At 37.7% G+C, this 17,511-nt stretch overlaps 1 pseudogene; it reads left to right on the forward strand.

Moving 5' to 3' along the window:
* Positions 1 to 10,275: 10,275 nt before the first annotated feature.
* Positions 10,276 to 17,018, forward strand: LOC143614381 (E3 ubiquitin-protein ligase At4g11680-like; annotated as a pseudogene).
* The last annotated feature ends 493 nt before the right edge of the window (positions 17,019 to 17,511 follow it).

Genomic DNA, 17,511 nt, shown 5'->3' on the forward strand with positions numbered 1-17,511 from the left:
CTTCTGTAATACTCATATTTGAACTTAGGATACCTGTGGCAAAAAACTTATGAAATTAACTGGGATTAAACCCAACAAACTGGGGACAAGCCCATAAAATAAACTAGGGACAAGCCCGTGCAACTGGGGACAAGCCCGTGAACTGGGGACAAGCCCGAACCGGGGACAAGCCTAAACTGGGGACAAGCCCAAAAATACGGATGTTAACTGGGGACACGCCCAAACCGGGATTTAGCCCAAACGTGAGATAACATGAAAATGTTATAAACTGGTGGTATGGTACGTCTATCATAAATCGTAGGATCCTCCATATAGCCTAAGACAACGAAATTGTCAGCCACTAAGCGTGTACTGGTTCCGCTGCCCCGAACTATACGTTGGATAATCGTGCGTTCCAGGCGAGAGTGTAGAAACTCTAATTTATAAGAAATGTGAAAATTTTTAAACCTTGGAAGATATGACCATCGGGGGTCACATCTTAATCATTGGCTAGGCCAAAGGAAATAGTTAAGTACCTTAAACATGAAGGAAAGGTGGCCAACCTCTTAGTTATTGATCATTTAATTAGAATCCTGCATTATTATTTAAAACTTGGAAAAAACAAACGTTAAGAATATATTATCATTAGATCAATAAGAATCTTAAATGAATAAGAGATCAGATAGATATTACCAATTTTAGGATCCTTGATCCTTAAAGGATACTCGATCCTCAGAGGATACTTGATCCTGATCAGAAAAAGTACTTCTTGAGATGGATAGCATTCCATGCTCTTGGTAACCTGTCGCCTTCCATGGTGAGCAAATGATATGACCCCTTTCCTGCCTCCGACTCGATCAGATATGGACCTTCCCACTTAGGTGATAACTTTCCATTCGCCAGATTGGTTGTATTTTGGAAGGCTTTCCTCAAGACTAGATCTCCTTCTTGGAATCTTCTGATCCTGATACTCTTGTTGTATGCCCCAGCTACCCTTTGTTGATATGCTGCCATTCTGATCTTGGCTAGGTCTCTAAGTTCTTCAACATTATCCGAGTCTTCGAGAAGGATTTCTTTAGTGGCCTCAGGATTGCGGATGCTTGTTCTGGCTGTAGGAACCACCATCTCTGTAGGAATTACTGCTTCTGATCCAAACACCAATGAGAAGGGTATTTGGCACGTTGCATTATTTGGTGTCATTCTATCAGCCCAAAGAACATAAGGAAGTTCCTCAGCCCACTTGCCTTTCTTGGATCCTAGTTTCTTCTTCAAATTGTTGATGATGATCTTGTTACATGATTCTGCTTTACCGTTGGCTTGAGGGTGAACTGGTGTAGAAGTAATCATCATGATGCCCCAACTGTCACAAAAGTTAGTAGTTTTTTTCCCAATAAACTGGGATCCATTATCACAAACAATTTCAGATGGGATACCAAATCTAGTTATAATGTTTCTTTTAATGAAGGATATAACTTCCATTTCTCGGACTTGCACGAATGCATCTGCCTCAATCCATTTAGAGAAGTAGCCTGTCATAGCAAGCATAAAGACCTTTCCGCCTGGTGCCTTTGGTAGCTTGCCAACAGTATCCATTCCCCACTACATGAAAGGCCATGAAGAGGATATAGGATACATCGGTTTGACTGGCTGATGAAGGATGTTTCGATGCCTTTTGCAAGCATCACACTTCTTTGAGTACTCAATTGCGTCCTTCTTCATTGTTGGCCAGAAGTATCCAGTCCTAAGTATCCTGGAGAATAATGCCCTCCCCCATGTGTGGTTGCCGCAATCGCCTTCGTGTAAGTCTTGGAGTACCTCTTGTATTTCAGGATCCTCGATGCATCTTAAATAGGGACCTGCATACGATTCTATATACAGTATTTTGTAAAATAATAAATTGTGATACCTTTAATCTGAAAGCTTTAGGGTTTTCCCCTGTTGGGATTTCTCCATCTTGGAGGAATTTCTTGATTGGAAGGATCCAAGATCCTGCTTTTGGAGAGGATGAAGGATCCTTCAGTTCTTTTGAGCAATTCAGTGTTACCTCCACAGCTTCCTGTTCTCTAATTGCCGGAGACAATATATGAATGATAGGTATCTTTACATCATCCAGGATCTTCAATGATGATGCTAAGTTTGATAAGGCATCTGCCCCAGCATTTTTTTCTCTTGGTACCTGCATGATACTAAAAAACTCGAAGGATTTTGCTAATTCCTTCACAGTTTCTAAAAACCTGATCTTATTCTCACCTTTCACGGTATAAGAGCCGTTCAAGTGGTTAGTTATAAGTAAAGAATCTATATAAACTTGAAGATACATGATCATCATTTGTTTGGCTAAAAGTAAACCTACGATACGTGCTACATGTTCTGCCTCATTGTTGGTGGCTTGAAATGCACATGCAATAGACTGGGGTATTATGTTCCCCTGTGGCGATTTCAGTAGGATACCTAATCCTGTTCCTCTTACATTAGATGCTCCATATGTGAAGAGGGTCCAAGGATCCTTGGTTTCTTCTAGTTGTTGGACCTCTAGATCAGTTTCCTTCTGCACGTCACTATTGAAATCAGCCACAAAGTCTGCAAGCGCTTGTGACTTAATGGTTGTTCTGGGCTCGTACTGAATATCGTATCCACTCAGCTTCACAGCCCACTTGGCCATTCTTCCGGACAAATCTGACTTTCTAAGCACATTCTTAACAGGATAATTAGTTATTAAAATAATAGTATGTGTTTCAAAATAGTGTCTCAACTTGGTCGAGGCCATCATCAAAGAAAGAATTAATTTTTCAAGGTGAGAATACCTGACCTCTGCATCTAAGAGGCTTTTACTTACATAATAAACCGGGTGTTGTTGTCCTTCATGATCCTTGGCCAGAACAACACTAACTGCATTACCTAATACGGCTAAGTATAGAGACAGCGGCTCACCATCAATTGGCTTTATTAAAGCAGGCACTGAGGATAGATAATCCTTAAGAGCCTTAAGTGCATCCTCATGCCTCTGAGTCTATTAAAACTTTTTATTCTTCCTCAAGATATCATAGAAGTCTTTGCACTTCTCTAAGGATCTGGAAATGAATATGTTGAGAGCAGCTATTCTTCCCGTCAGTCTTTGGACATCCTTAGCATTCACAGGAGACTTCAAATTGATGACGGCTTCTATCTGCTCGGGGCTCGCTTCTATTCCTCTCTTGTTCACCATGTATCTAAGAAATTTCCCAGCCTTAACACCAAAGTGGCATTTTGACGGGTTCAACTTCATTTTGTACTGATCCAAGATATTGAATGCTTCTTCAAGATCTCTGAGCTGATCCTGAGCCCTCTTCTACTTCACCACCATGTCATCTATGTAGACTTCCATGGTCTTGCCTAACTGATCCTTGAACATCATGTTGACCAATCTTAGATATGTTGCCCCTACATTTCTTAGTCCAAATGGCATAGCAATATAACAGTATATGCCTGTAGGAGTCATGAATGATGTATCCTCTTGATGAGATGGTTCCATCTGAATTTGTTGAAATCCAGAGGAAGCATCCATAAAGGTAAGCATATCATGTCCTGCCGTTGCATCCACCATGGAGTCTATATGTGGTAATGGGAAAGGATCCTTGGGGCATGCCTTGTTTAAATCGGTGACACACACCCTCCACTTTCCATTCTTTTTTGAAACAACAACCACATTAGCCAACCATCGAGGATATTTAACCTCTCTGATCATATCGGCCTTAAGAAGTTTTTCAACTTCTTCTTGTATGATCACGTTCCTCTCAGGAGCGAATTTCCTTCTCTTCTAATGGACGGGTTAAATAGAATAATCAAGGCCTAACTTATGAGTAATTACCTTCTTTGGAATACCGGTCATGTCTGAATGTTTGAAGGAAAATGTGGATTTTCGTCGCTTTAGGAAGGATACTATATCCTCCTCGATCTCATTAGGGATACTGGATCCTAGGAAAACTTTCCCGTCTAGATCCTCGGGGTCCAAGGATACTTCTTTTATATCTCACTCCCGAGCCTCCAGCACGTTCCTAGGATGCTGCTATGGTTTCTATGCTATCGTCTGTTTAGCTGTTGGCCTCATTGATGAAGAATAATAATTCTTGGCTTCCACATGGTCACCATCTATCCTTACTACTCCCCGAGGAGTTGATAGCTTGATGCACTGATGGTAATTAGAGGCTACAACCTTCATTCTGTGTAGCCAAGGCCTTCCAAGGATAACATTGCAACAAGATAGATTGTCATTAACACAAAATTTTTTATAAGAGTTTAACCCTTCGATGTATATTGGGAGTTTGATGCCCCCCCCCCATTGTTTTCTTGGTTTAGCCACTGAAACCAACTAGCACCGACGTTCTCTTGATGATCTCCGAGTTTGGAATATTTTCTGGAGTATATCATGTTGGATGATGTTGACTGAGCTTCCACCATCGACTAGGATCCTGCGTACATAATGGTTAGCGATAAATAAACTTACAATCAAACCGTCATGGTGTGGATCCTGGATGCTTGTTTTATCTTCTTCATCAAAGAAGATTCTTTTGTCATTTATCAAAGTGGTAGATATGACCGCTAGTTCCCCGTTCTCCATCTTGGTTTCTTTGGCATGTCTTTTGGCCGAGGAGAACGAAGTACCACATATATCTGAGCCACCGGAGATAAAGTTGATCACTTGTGCATCTGGTGGAGGAGGAGTTGCTTTTGCGGGACATCTTCAGGATCCTGGATCCTTGACATTTTTCTTCCCAAGAGTTCTTTGAAATGACCCTTGCTCAGGAGGTATCCAATTTCCCTCCTTAAACCAATGCAGTCATCAGCCGTATGGCCAAAATCCTCATGGAACGCACACCATTTGTGTCTTTAAAGGTCGTTGACATCTCGTTTTTACAGGGCCACCTCGCTCTTTCTCCGAGATCCTTCATGGGACAAATCAAACCATGAGTATCCACGGAGAAGCAATACTTAGAAATGCTTGGGTAATCTTCATCATCATCTCCTTCTTCAACTGCTCGAACATTTTAATTGTTGAATTTGGAGTAAGGCTTCGGGTTGTTATACCTAAACGAGGATCCTTGTTTCTTGTCTGGGATTCTTGCTTCGTTTGAGCCTCTAAGCGTTCTTGGATCATTGTGATCCTCTAGTTGTATGAATCTAGGTGCCATGTTCCTTACTTCATCTAATGTCCTGCAAGGAGTCATCACAAGATCATCATAAAAAGGGGAGACCCTATTTAGTCCCATCTTGAACGCTTCCACGGCCGTAGCCATATCAAGATTAGGGATCTCTAGGGCCTCCCTGCCAAACCTCGTCACAAAATCCCTAAGGGATTAATCATTAGGTTGGACAACTCTATATAAGTCACTAGTAAACTTCTCAAATTTCCTACTGCAAGAAAATTGGTTGTTGAACAAGTTAACTAAATGTGAAAAAGAAGTAACAGAAAAGGGAGGAAGACTTAGTAGCCATTTTAGAGCATCACATGTTAGTGTGGATCCGAAACCCTTGCATAGACAAGCTTCCTTGAGTCTTTCAGGAATGGGATTGATCTCCATCCTCTCCATATATTGAGCCACATGCTCTTCCGGATCAGTGGTCCCATCATACACTTTCATTTTGGGGGTTTGAAAGCGTTTTGGGATCTCCACATCACAGATTAATGGAGTGAATCTGGATAACTTATGGCTCCCTTCTGGTATTTTAGGGATTGGACGGATCACCCCTGGTACGCTGGATATCATATCCTTAAGCTTCTGCGGTTCCTTGGCCATAGCCTGGTTGATACATGTATCCTGCATGGAACCAAGATTAGCATCTAAGGATATAGGATTATATGAGTTACCTCTCTGGTTTATGAATGTTGGCATCCCAGAGGAATAGCTGAGGTAAGAAGCATATGCTACGGGAGTTAGTCCACCAGAGGCATGGTTTGCAAGGGGATTATATCTCCTCTGGATGAAGGATCCTTGAGGCTGGGAGTTGAAAGATCCTTGATGATACAATCCGGAGGATCCTGGCTGAAGGATTGATGATCCTTGCTGGAGGAGAGAGGATCCTTGAGCTTGAAGGCCCATGAACACTAGGGTAAGGATAGATGATCCTTACTGAAAAACTGAGGGTCCTTGAGCTTGCTGACCCATGGACCCCTGGTGAAATATAGATGATCCTTGCTGGAAAATTGAGGATACCTGAGTTTGCTGACCCATGGATCCCGGTTGAAGGATAGATGATCCTTGCGCATGTTGAGCCAAGGATCCTGGAGTGGTAAAATCCAGCATCCTAGGCATTAGAGGAGTCTGCTCCTCTGGTGGCCTCTTGGTCCTTTTGAGATCTTCTATCTCCCGAAGGATCCTCTGGTTAGTCTTGCTCTGATGCTCCGTGTAAGCTTTAACCTGTGAAAACATAGCAGAAACATCATTGTTAAAGTTAACCACCGAAGTGGCAGCAGTGATTTTTTAGCTCTGGAAGAGTGTGATTTATGTCTTGTTTCCGGCCGCGGTGGTCCTTGGAGATGCTGATAGCGTAGAAGGCATCGGTGGTAAGGTTCTTGATGAGTGAGAAATGGATGAGGGCATGGTTGATGAAGCAGAAGATTGTTGAGAGACCATTGAGAGTGGTATTGATATAAAAGGTTGAAAATTGATAGGGTATTTTCTGGATTATAACACCAATTCGTCTCACGGTGGGCGCCAAATTGTTTTGGTTAAAAATCTACTAAGGATAATGTAATGAGGATTAGTGCTAACTTGATAAGAACAATAATGAATCGGTTGCAAACACAAACACAAGGATTTGTTACGAGGAAAAGCCCTTGATCTTTAAAGGATCGCCGACATAAAACCTCGGGTGATGACAGTTGTCTATCACCTCTTTATTAATCACAAAATCGGGTTACAAAGGTAGAGATCATGATCAGTATTACAATATTTCTAAGTGTGAGTGCTGTGCTAGAGAGATTTTTCAGAGATACTAAAGTGTGCGAGAGTACAAGTGTGTTCCTAGCTGATCTATAATCACGCCACTCTTCCCACTAGTCGTTCCCTTCTCTTTGACCGCGTGCGGGAGTCGTCTAATAGCGCTAAAATAGGGTGACCAAGTCGTCTAGGCGTTATATCTAACAAACACAACACCACTCAAATACAATTATTATTAAATAGATAATACCAAGGATCCTTAATCCTTTGCAACCTTGAACATATCTTAAGGATAATTTATCCATAAGTTATTCAAGGATAGAGGATCCTCAGCAGAAATTATATGCCCTAACAATCATCTCTAAAATCCATATTAAGATCTTGGTTACAACGGACATCCGAATCACCCACACTATAGTCTTTACTTTCAGACGTTTTTGTCCACTTCACCGACTCAACCTCGTTCGGCAATGAATTCCACTTCGCACAATTTCGAACAATGTTAGACAACATATCGATCGTTTGCCAACTTGGAAATATCAATGTCATTAATACCACTCGTTGGATTATCCTTGGTGTTGTTGTAGAGATTGTTAAACCATCCCACCTTTTTATTCATCTCCCTCCATTTTCCGTTTATGGAATCATGTCTCCGATACGTCAGGAGTTGTAAAATTTCATGATATTTGAGTGTGACGGCCTTCCAAAAACTCGATCCCGTTTGAGCATTGCCTAATAACATATAAATAAAATGTAAAACGTATACATATTTAAACAATTGATATCTTTACAAAAATTAAAATTGTAAACAAGTTGGCAAACATATTAAACATATTTAAACAACGGTTTTGGGTTGGGTTTCTTTAGGGCCCCGATTTTTCGATATCTTCTTTTTCGCGGGTTCAGGTTGGGTTTCCGGCACTACCTCTTGAGCATCATCATCGGTATGATGGGTTTGACTTGAATTGGCTTGTCGTTGGAGGAGTTTGTTATACTTGATCCATTCGTCATAAGCTAAAACCACACCTTGCATTACCTCCGGGGTAAAATTGGGATCCATTTTGGGTTAAAATGTGTTTGAAATTGGTTGAAATATAGAAAGTAGAATGGTAAAAATATGTTGAAATGAAATGGTTTGAAATAGGTTAATGTAAATAGTACATATATTAAATATATTTTTCTAATAAAAACCCGACCATCTGCACGGTCACAAAACCAACACAAATTGATATTGATGCTACTGACCATCCCCAGTCAGGTCAGGTCACGCGTGAACAAAAATAGGGGGGCGGTGTTTGCGTGAGACCGATGAGGGGTGAGTGGTCAAGTGGCTGCCACCTAGAACTAATGGGGGTTACTCACTAATGTATACCCCTTAGCGATTATAGCCCAAATGCACAATCGATCATGCATAAAATATATAGAAATATACCATCCCGTATTTATGTCTTGACGCATGTATATTCTGCATTGTAATGAAAGTTGTATACATTATATTTCACAAACTTAGTATTTTTGGTTGCACTTCCTTTAACATACCAATGGATCCTTCAATTACTTTCAGTGTGTTTGGCTTGAACGATAAGATTTAACAATGTACATGCATAAAATCTCCATCACGTACTAATATGTTATTCAAACATATAGTTAAAAAAAATTTCTCAATGCCCCAATCTACTAAAGAGTTAATAATGTGTTATGCTTATACGGAACCACTATGTGCTGGGGCATAACTCTAAACAATAACACTTTTCCTTCAAACCAAGTTTTCATCAACATAATAAGTTACAAGCAGTATAAATCCGTTAGTCATGATATAACTCCATAAATTAGAAGTCAAGCAAGTTTCTTTTTTGTAACTTATCTTTTTACGCGCATCTTACTTACTTGGTCATGTATTTTTAAGACATCTACCTTTGTAGCGTTTCTTGCTATTCACATCACCATAACTTGTGCAAATCTCTTGTTTCGTTTATAAGAGAATATATTTCACAAAATATTTGTTTATATGTATGATAAAAAAATTAAGATTTACACGATAACTAATTAATATTTGAATTTCCACCAACATTGGTTTATAGTCTCAAAATGATGAACACTTATACTTTATACGAACCCTCTGATTTTTTGTGTGAAATCATACCGTAAGCATTGTGATCACCAATGACCAAATACTAAGATTAAAGAAAAGGGTATAACAGTAAATTGAAAAGGTAAGATTAAAATTTCAGTTTAGGGTTAGTTTCTAGCCGCGTGATTTCTCTGCATAATCAACATCATGGGTATCAGAAATAGTAATATTCGCACTCATGCCAGCTACCTATACAAGTTAAATGAGAGTCTAGTCTCTTTAACATCACTTTACCTACCTACCATTGGAGAGAGATCAGTTTCTTGAAAGGTGGTGCATGTTGTTTCTTCTTCAAAGGTACTCCTTTTATTTGGTCTGATTAATAATAATATATGCACAGAGATTGCTTATATAGTTCCATAAAATTAGAACTTCATGGGGAAGTTTATTTCTGATCTTAATCATATGATCTGGTTGTCATGAATACTACAACAGATCTAGATTGAAAGACAGAAAGAGAGTTGGTGTGTGTAATTTGCTCCTTTTTTTTCCTATTGTCTTAAATAAATGTTATATAAATGAAAAAGAAAACCCTAATGCCGTGTTCCTGAGTTAAAGAGGGGAGCATGTTCCAGAGATTTTTTAAGGAGGGGAGAGGAGAGAAAAGGCTAGAAAACTTAAGTTCATACACGTTCTTCCAAATTGGAGAGATTAGGAGAGAAAATGTATGTGTATAACATTAACTACCTATTAACTCCTACATTTTCTCATCTTTTCTTCCATTTTTCATTAAACTCAGGAACACGAAATGAAGTGACACATTTTCCTCCCTCTCTCATTCTTTTCTCTTTCAATTTTTCTCCTTTTCTTTTCTCTCCTTAAATGAAAGTCGGGACACAGTGTAAGTTTCAAAAATCTTAAGATTACAAGGATTGATATTTTTAGTTAATTGATCACTAGACGTTGCTGTGTTTGTACAATCATTTGTGTTTTGTTCTTGAAAATATTTTAAGATAATCCATTTTTTTATATTTAATCTTGATTTTTTTAGATGTCTTTAGATCAACTTAGCTAGATCTTGGGGATGTTTATTCTAAATCTACATGGCTTTTAAGATTGGTTAAATGTTTAGCTTAATTAAATAGTCTCATTATATATATATTTGATGTTGAATCTTGAATTTCAAAATTTTGAGAAAATATTTCTTTTATTTTACTTATGCATTGAACCATGCTAGAATATATATGTTGTGATGTCATATAGCATAATATCACATTAATTATGTTGGAATTCTAGGTTTCAATACTAATGGAATCACAGCATGCGATTGATGTAACGATTGATGTTACGATTGACGTAACAAACATGAATCAAGCTCCTTCCTCTTTTTCTACTACCGATTCAACAAATACATCATCAGCTAGAGGGGGTAGTAACAGTCTCATATTAACTGCTTTGGTAATTACAGTGTGCCAAATTATAGCAGCCATAGCTGTTTTATATTTATCAAGGCATGAACTTCCTCATGCTCGATTTCTAATCACTTGGGTTAGTGGTTATGCCTTCGGATGTGTCGCAACACTTCCTGTTCTTATTTGGCTTTATAAAATCCGTAATCCACCTTTAAGTCTGGAACAGCGGCTTACGGCTGTTTTTCGAGGGTACATTCCTAACACTAATGGCACATCAACAAAGTATATATGGCTAGCTGTAACTTTATTTTTTCTTCCTTTTGTGATTTTATAATACATATTTACGTAAATGATGAAAGAAAATACCTGCTTTTTGTTTCACAGAGTGCAGGTATATGTTGAGCGCTTCAAAATGTTACTGGATTGTTTTCTTTCAGTCTGGATTATCGTTGGTTTTGTTTGGATCTTTTGGGATTATGATGGACCTTCTGCTTCTTATGCTCTCAAGGTGGAAGGGTATGTGCAATAGCCATTGTTCTTTCATTTTGGTTTGAAATAACCGGCTATGCATTATGTTTCTCATCACATTTGAAATAACAGGGTCATCTATTTTGCCAATGTGCTGGATGTTGGTTTTGTGCTTCCGAGAAGTTGTTGAAGAAGACGGAGGAGCTACCGCAGAATCTATTAGGTCTCTTCCTACCTACAAATTCAAAATACATAAGAGAAATGATAAAGGAAACAACTCAGATGCTTATGAAGGTGGGATTGTAGCTGATGGTACTGATCGTGAACGGGTCATATCCGGAGAAGATGCGGTTAGCTAGTCCAAACCCTTGATAATTCTTTGAATTTTAAATCAGTTGTTTTCAAACTGTTATTTATTGACCGATAATTTTTTTAAAGGGCCAGGCTATAGCTACACCACCCCTATTGATTTAACATCATCAAATGACCGTCCACAAAACTATCATATGGCCATTTTGACCTCAAAAAAAAAGTTAAAACTTTAAAATTAGAAATTATTGTTCTGAACTCTGAACAATATTTTTAACTATTTCTGGACGGCCATTCAAACCAAAGATCAGGGTCAAACTTTGAATTGTTTTTGTTAGAACGGCCGTTTGTCAAGTATATGGACGACCGTTTGACCAAATGGTCAAACTTTGAAAAACTGTGGTCATATGCCCGTTTAACCTATATCCAGATGACCATTTGAAACAGTATGAGATTAGATGTCAGACGATGCGTGTACAACTAGTCTTTAAAAAAAGCAAGCTGTGTTTTGTTTCGTGAGTTTACTCACTGTAAAATAACAAAAAAAAAAAAAGAAAAAAAAAGTCTTACTTGTTTAATTATTTGTCTAAAAACAGGTTTGCTGCATATGCTTGGTTAAGTATGCACATGATGATGAAGTAAAGGAATTACCTTGTTCACACTTCTTTCCAACGAAGTGTGTGGACAAGTGGTTAAGGGTTAACAATTCTTGCCCACTTTGCAAGATTCAAGTGGACGACACTACTTTGGGCTAAACAGAAGCAACTGCTGTAAACTTTATATATTATTATTATGTCACTTATTATTATTATTATTATTATTATTATTATTATTATTATTAAGACGGTTATTTTCACTGCCTCTTTGCAAAACATATATTTATATATATCAAGTCTGTAACATTACTTCATTATCTTATCAAGATATTCAATAAACTATCAATTAATTATAATTCCTTTGCATATTCTGTTCTATACGACTTATGTTGTAAATTTTGTAGTCTAAAAACCCAAGAAATCAATCAAATAAAACAAACATAGAACTTGTATGCAATTGTAGATGAAGAAATTGACAAATGGATCAATATTTGAATCGTGAATCACTTTTAGATAAACCTATTTGCGGGTTACATGCAATGATTTATCGGATAAGAGAAAGATTTATTTATGTAAATAGAATAGAGTTTTGACTGTTTATGTTATATAGATGAAGAACCAGAGAACTAGTAAATGTTATGTGTTCTTGTTTTTGTATATGTTCGATCAGTGAGCCGGCCTCAAGGAATTAAAGCATCGATTAATATCCTACCTAAACCAGTTCCCATACGAGCCCATATATATTAATAAAAAGCCCACGCAACATTGCACTTGCCCAAGTAAATAATTACTTAACCCAAGTATAAAACTAATAACAAAGCCCAAATAACATTAGTGTTAAACGAGCCCGCACTCTCATGTAACCTAACTCGTTTAATCCCTACGTAACGTTATTTTCTCGATTGACAAGTTAACCCAATAACACAAAAATTAGCAACAACTTATACTTAGAACAAGAAATATGAATTCTATGATGATGAAATCGGTTTACGTTAACAGATCGACATAGCACCGCATATTAATTAGACATTAGTGAATATGTTAATATGAAGTCTGTTTGATAAGTGAATAGATCTCAAATGTTTGTCTTTATTGGTGTTTTTCTTTTGTGGGACACCACCGAGTTTAGTATATGATATGGTTTCAGTTTCACCATGCATGATTAACGTTTCAAACCTGACCCTATAATTTGAACTAGGACAGAGGTAGCGAAACGGGCCAGGGTAGGCATTGTTAAGTTGTGCTATCTGTGATAATCAAGGGTAAGATGAGTAAATAGTGTTTATTAAACAACATACCTCAAATGTCTTCCACTTTCATGTAAACTTTGAGGTTAAAATTTGCTATAACAACTGCAAACATGACTAATTTTGGTGATTTAGTGCACATAAATTATTAAACAATGTCAAAATCAAAGTATTTTGAGTAAAATTTCTATCGACTATATGCTAGCTATTGAATTGGTTAATTTATTGTTAAAAATTTGAATTTGTGTTTAGAAATGTAGAAATGTGTGCTATATAGTGTTACTAGCTTGCTAAAAATTAAATTGTATGTGAATTTGGTTATTTCTGCAAATGTAGTGGACGAGATTAATGCATGCTTTAGGGTCATTCCTAGAGGGAGCAATTCTTGGATCCAACAAGTATTGGTTTGGTTAACGAGTTAGATGCTAATTTTGGTGTTTAAGTTCACAAATGTACACATTAAAGGGCTTTGGCTTGAATTAAGGTTTTTCCTTTCTTTAAAGAGTTAAGGGTTCAAGTCTTGTAAAACAAACATAATTGAAGAACAGTGATAGCGTTTATGTGAGTTGCCAGTAAAAGATTATAAAAGTGTTGATCGATCATGTTAATTTGCTTATATATATGGATATTGAGGTATATGTTTATTGAAACATATTATTAATTTACGTGAAATTTTTGATGGTATTTTTCCACTTTTTCCTGGTTTCTTTTTGTTCCCTCCCAATTTTCCCCATTTTTGATTTATTTTCAAAATACAAAAATAATAACTATTTTTATATATAATTAATGTCAAACAATGTGTAAACTAAAAATTATTTCTCAAATAAATCAGGAGATTAAAATATTACAATAAATTAAAATAAAAGGTTCAACAACAAAAATAAATTAGTATTGGAAATGTCATCCCAACGTTTTGCCACTTGACACTTTCAGTTAAGAATTGTCCCCGGCATCTCAACGGAATCTGTGAAGTGGTAGGTTAAGATGAAATTCATGTATTTAGTTTGTTGTTCTTCGTCCATAGCTAGTTGTTTTCACATAAACTATCAGAACATCCTCTTGCATAAGACAGGGCTTCTCCTCTCGAATTCAGGTTCTTTTGTCGCATTTGACTTCATTGAACGTGCTAAGCTTGTAAATCTTGTTTAGATGCTCGTCTTTGTTCGACAAGGATGCGAAAGATCCCTTACCCTTCCTAAATTGTCTTTCGGGCTCAACAAAAACATGTGGATCGGTTTCATCTTCGGGATTGGTGTTAAGAAATTGGGTTTATGAAGACGTCGTGTAGTCCCTCGTTTCATTTGTCCTTAATCTTTTTGTGGGTTGTGAATCGGTACCATTAGAGAAATAATGGCCCAACATGGATAATCACGAACAACATCCCACGCCGCCATATGTGAAAACCCTTTTTTGCACGAACTCTTTAAAGTCCATGGTTGCTTTCAGTATCACATTTTCTTTGCCATCGGCATTAGCCCGGCCCATTGTGAATCGCTGAATGTAACACCTTACTTTTGAAATAATAAATAAAAGAATTTGTCTATTTAATGGTGTGTTATCATTTAATTAAGTTAAATAATAATAAGTTGGGTTGTGGGCATCGAAAATAAAAGATGGGTTAAGAGAATGGTTGTGTGCCTTAAGGTCAATGAGCTTATACTATATAAACCCCTTAAACCTCCTAAAACCTTAAACCATCATTTTCACATTTTCCTCCACACACTCAAACACACACACAAACGCTCTCCTTCAAATCTATATCCAAATCCGAGATAAATGAAGACATATTTCGTGTTCAGGCGTCACCAAACAATAATAAACCTGTCTAGATCACATGTTGACTCAGATCCGTAGCGAATCGGACCCACACAGGTACGCTTTTGATCAAAAGTCTAAGTGTTTGAGGTTGGTTAATTTTCCATGAAACTGAGTAGGATAGTAATTTAGACCATAAAGTGTAAGGAAAGCATAAATTTTACAGTAAACGAGTTAACATGTGCGATCCGGGACGAACGGCTGACGTTCAGATCCTGTTAAAGCAAGAAGGTGAAGTTGTTATGACCCAGAACTTGTTGTAGTAGTAAAACGGGTCTCTAAAAGGGATGATAGAAAACGTGTATAATAGAAATGCACGAAAACCATTTTTGTTACGCATTCATAAGAAACGCACAAAAAACATGTAGTTGTTACTGTGGTTGAACTCAGCTGCAGGTTGCCAGCTTCAACACAAAACCACTGGATATATAAAAATTAAGTTGACATGAATGTAGTCAAAACTATTGGTTTGGCCTGTTTTGAACAACTACAGTTCGTCTTTACACTTTTATAGGTTACACATACCTGAGTAGGCGCCGACTTTGGTGCAAGTGATGGTAGGCTATTTTGCATTTTACATTACCTACCAGTTGGATTGGAGAATTACCTCTTCCCATAAGGTGACCTTACAGATACTCAAATTCCATCTGATGTTCATTTGCCTAATCAAAACTCAAAAACACAGTGCATATCAAATAACAATGGTCAAAATCACATGCACTCGAAATCCAAAACACCTATCAAAAGCATAATGTAGCCGTACGTTTGCCAAAAATCCAAAAGGTTTTAACCCGAAAATCCATTATCGTTAACAAAGGCATATTAGGCAAGAAATCCGAAAGTCTTGCCGAAAATGGAAACCATCTCTATCGCCGCGACAACAGGTGGATACCGTCTCCACCGTCCATCTGGCATCTTGAGGGGGAAATTCACTCTCTTTGTATGCTCCGGCAATTCGTATGTTTCAATCAAATTGATGAGTGAACCCAACAGAGGAGACCCTGGTTTTGCCAAATCTGAAGTAAAGAGGTAGTGGAAATTAGTGTACAACATCACCTACATAGTGTACAACATGTTGATGCACAACTTAGCGTATAACATCACCTACATAGAGTACAAAATGCTGATGTACAACTCAATTAAAATTTTAATATTAAAAATTGTTAATATCTTCACCCAAATAGAGAAGATTGTATTTGTATATTTACATGAGGTTGACGAGAATGAGACAAATTGAGTATAAATATATTCATTCTATCAAAAATATACACGGAACTAATAATTAATAAATGAATTTCCAACAACATTGGTTTGTAGTCTCAATAATTAAATGCGTATATATAATTTGTGCAAGCCTTCTTGTTCGTGTGTGAAATCATATAGTTTGTTTATTCTCGTGAGCATGATCAACGTTGGCACAACCCCCAACCCCCCCGCCCCCCACCCCCGCAACAAATTGCAGGTTGTCCATGCACAACTTTTTGGTCTGTTAAATAGATATTACAGAAAAGGGTATAACAGTAAATTGAGAATTAAGACTGAAATTTCAGTTTAAGGTTAGTTTTAGGGCCCTACTAGAGATATCACCCTAAATTAAAAACACCCACACAATCCGCCACGGATTGGGTGATCCACCATGGATCAACTGCTTTTGTCTTATTATGTCAAAATTTTTTGTCTTATTATGTCTATACCATATCCGCCACAGATCTCGTACACGTCAACCTCGGACTATCAAATCAGTTTGACTTCATACACGATCCGCCACGGATCGATTCAATAATTGATTTTAAGGCTACCGTCTCCCTTTCTTTATATATTATGAATGGCTTCAAGGCTCCAAGGTGTCCTATATTTATATATTGATTCAATATTTGTTAAAATATACAAAGAAAATGTCGTTGCATGATATTTTGTTTGGTGACGGGAACGACGAGCAGTCGGGCTACGCATATAACGATCAGCCGGAGAAGTTGGGTTTGCTAGATTTGAATGAACTTCCAGACTCTAGTTATTTATTTATTACAATAGTGCGCCAGTTATTTTTTAAATATTATACGTTGCCATTATATTTTATCAGGGGTATGTCATATACGGTAGTCACCCTTCCTGGCCGGAGGAAAATACACGATGCCAGACCCGAACAACCTTATGGTCAGTCTTCGCAGCAGTTACATGCAGACGATCCGTATTACGGAATCTAGAATTCGTACCAGTTACCTTTTGGAGAGCAACCATACGTGTCACGACCAGTCACGAGAAACGTCGTTGATGGCATTCAAGAGGCTCACGTCGAAGGAGGCGACGACGACGATGATGATGATGGTGGTGGTGGTGGTGGTGGTGATCGTTACATATGCCAGGAGACATTTTCCTATGTAACTGATAATGTATGACATATGTTTTTTTAACTTATTATTCTTTTTCAACACATTACTAAATAATACTTTATTTACATTGCTTGATATCAGTATTTTAATTCTCTTGATGAGTTGGTGGATTGGGTTAAGAAGACAGGACGGGAGCATGGTTGTGTTATCTCTGTCCAACGTTCAAGGAACAAAAGTGTTGAACTTGTACGCAATCGAGGAGGGGCAAAAACTCAAGGCCAGGGTGAGGCATACTGGGAGTATTAAAAGGGGTTGTCCATTTAAACTTATTGGGAGGTACAACGCGGCAGGTGATTGTTGGAAGTTA

The sequence above is a fragment of the Bidens hawaiensis genome, unplaced genomic scaffold (genome assembly GCF_021521415.1).
Source record: "Bidens hawaiensis isolate Kalapana, Puna unplaced genomic scaffold, B.hawaiensis_p1.1 tig00039962_1, whole genome shotgun sequence".
Classification (NCBI taxonomy): Eukaryota; Viridiplantae; Streptophyta; class Magnoliopsida; order Asterales; family Asteraceae; genus Bidens; species Bidens hawaiensis.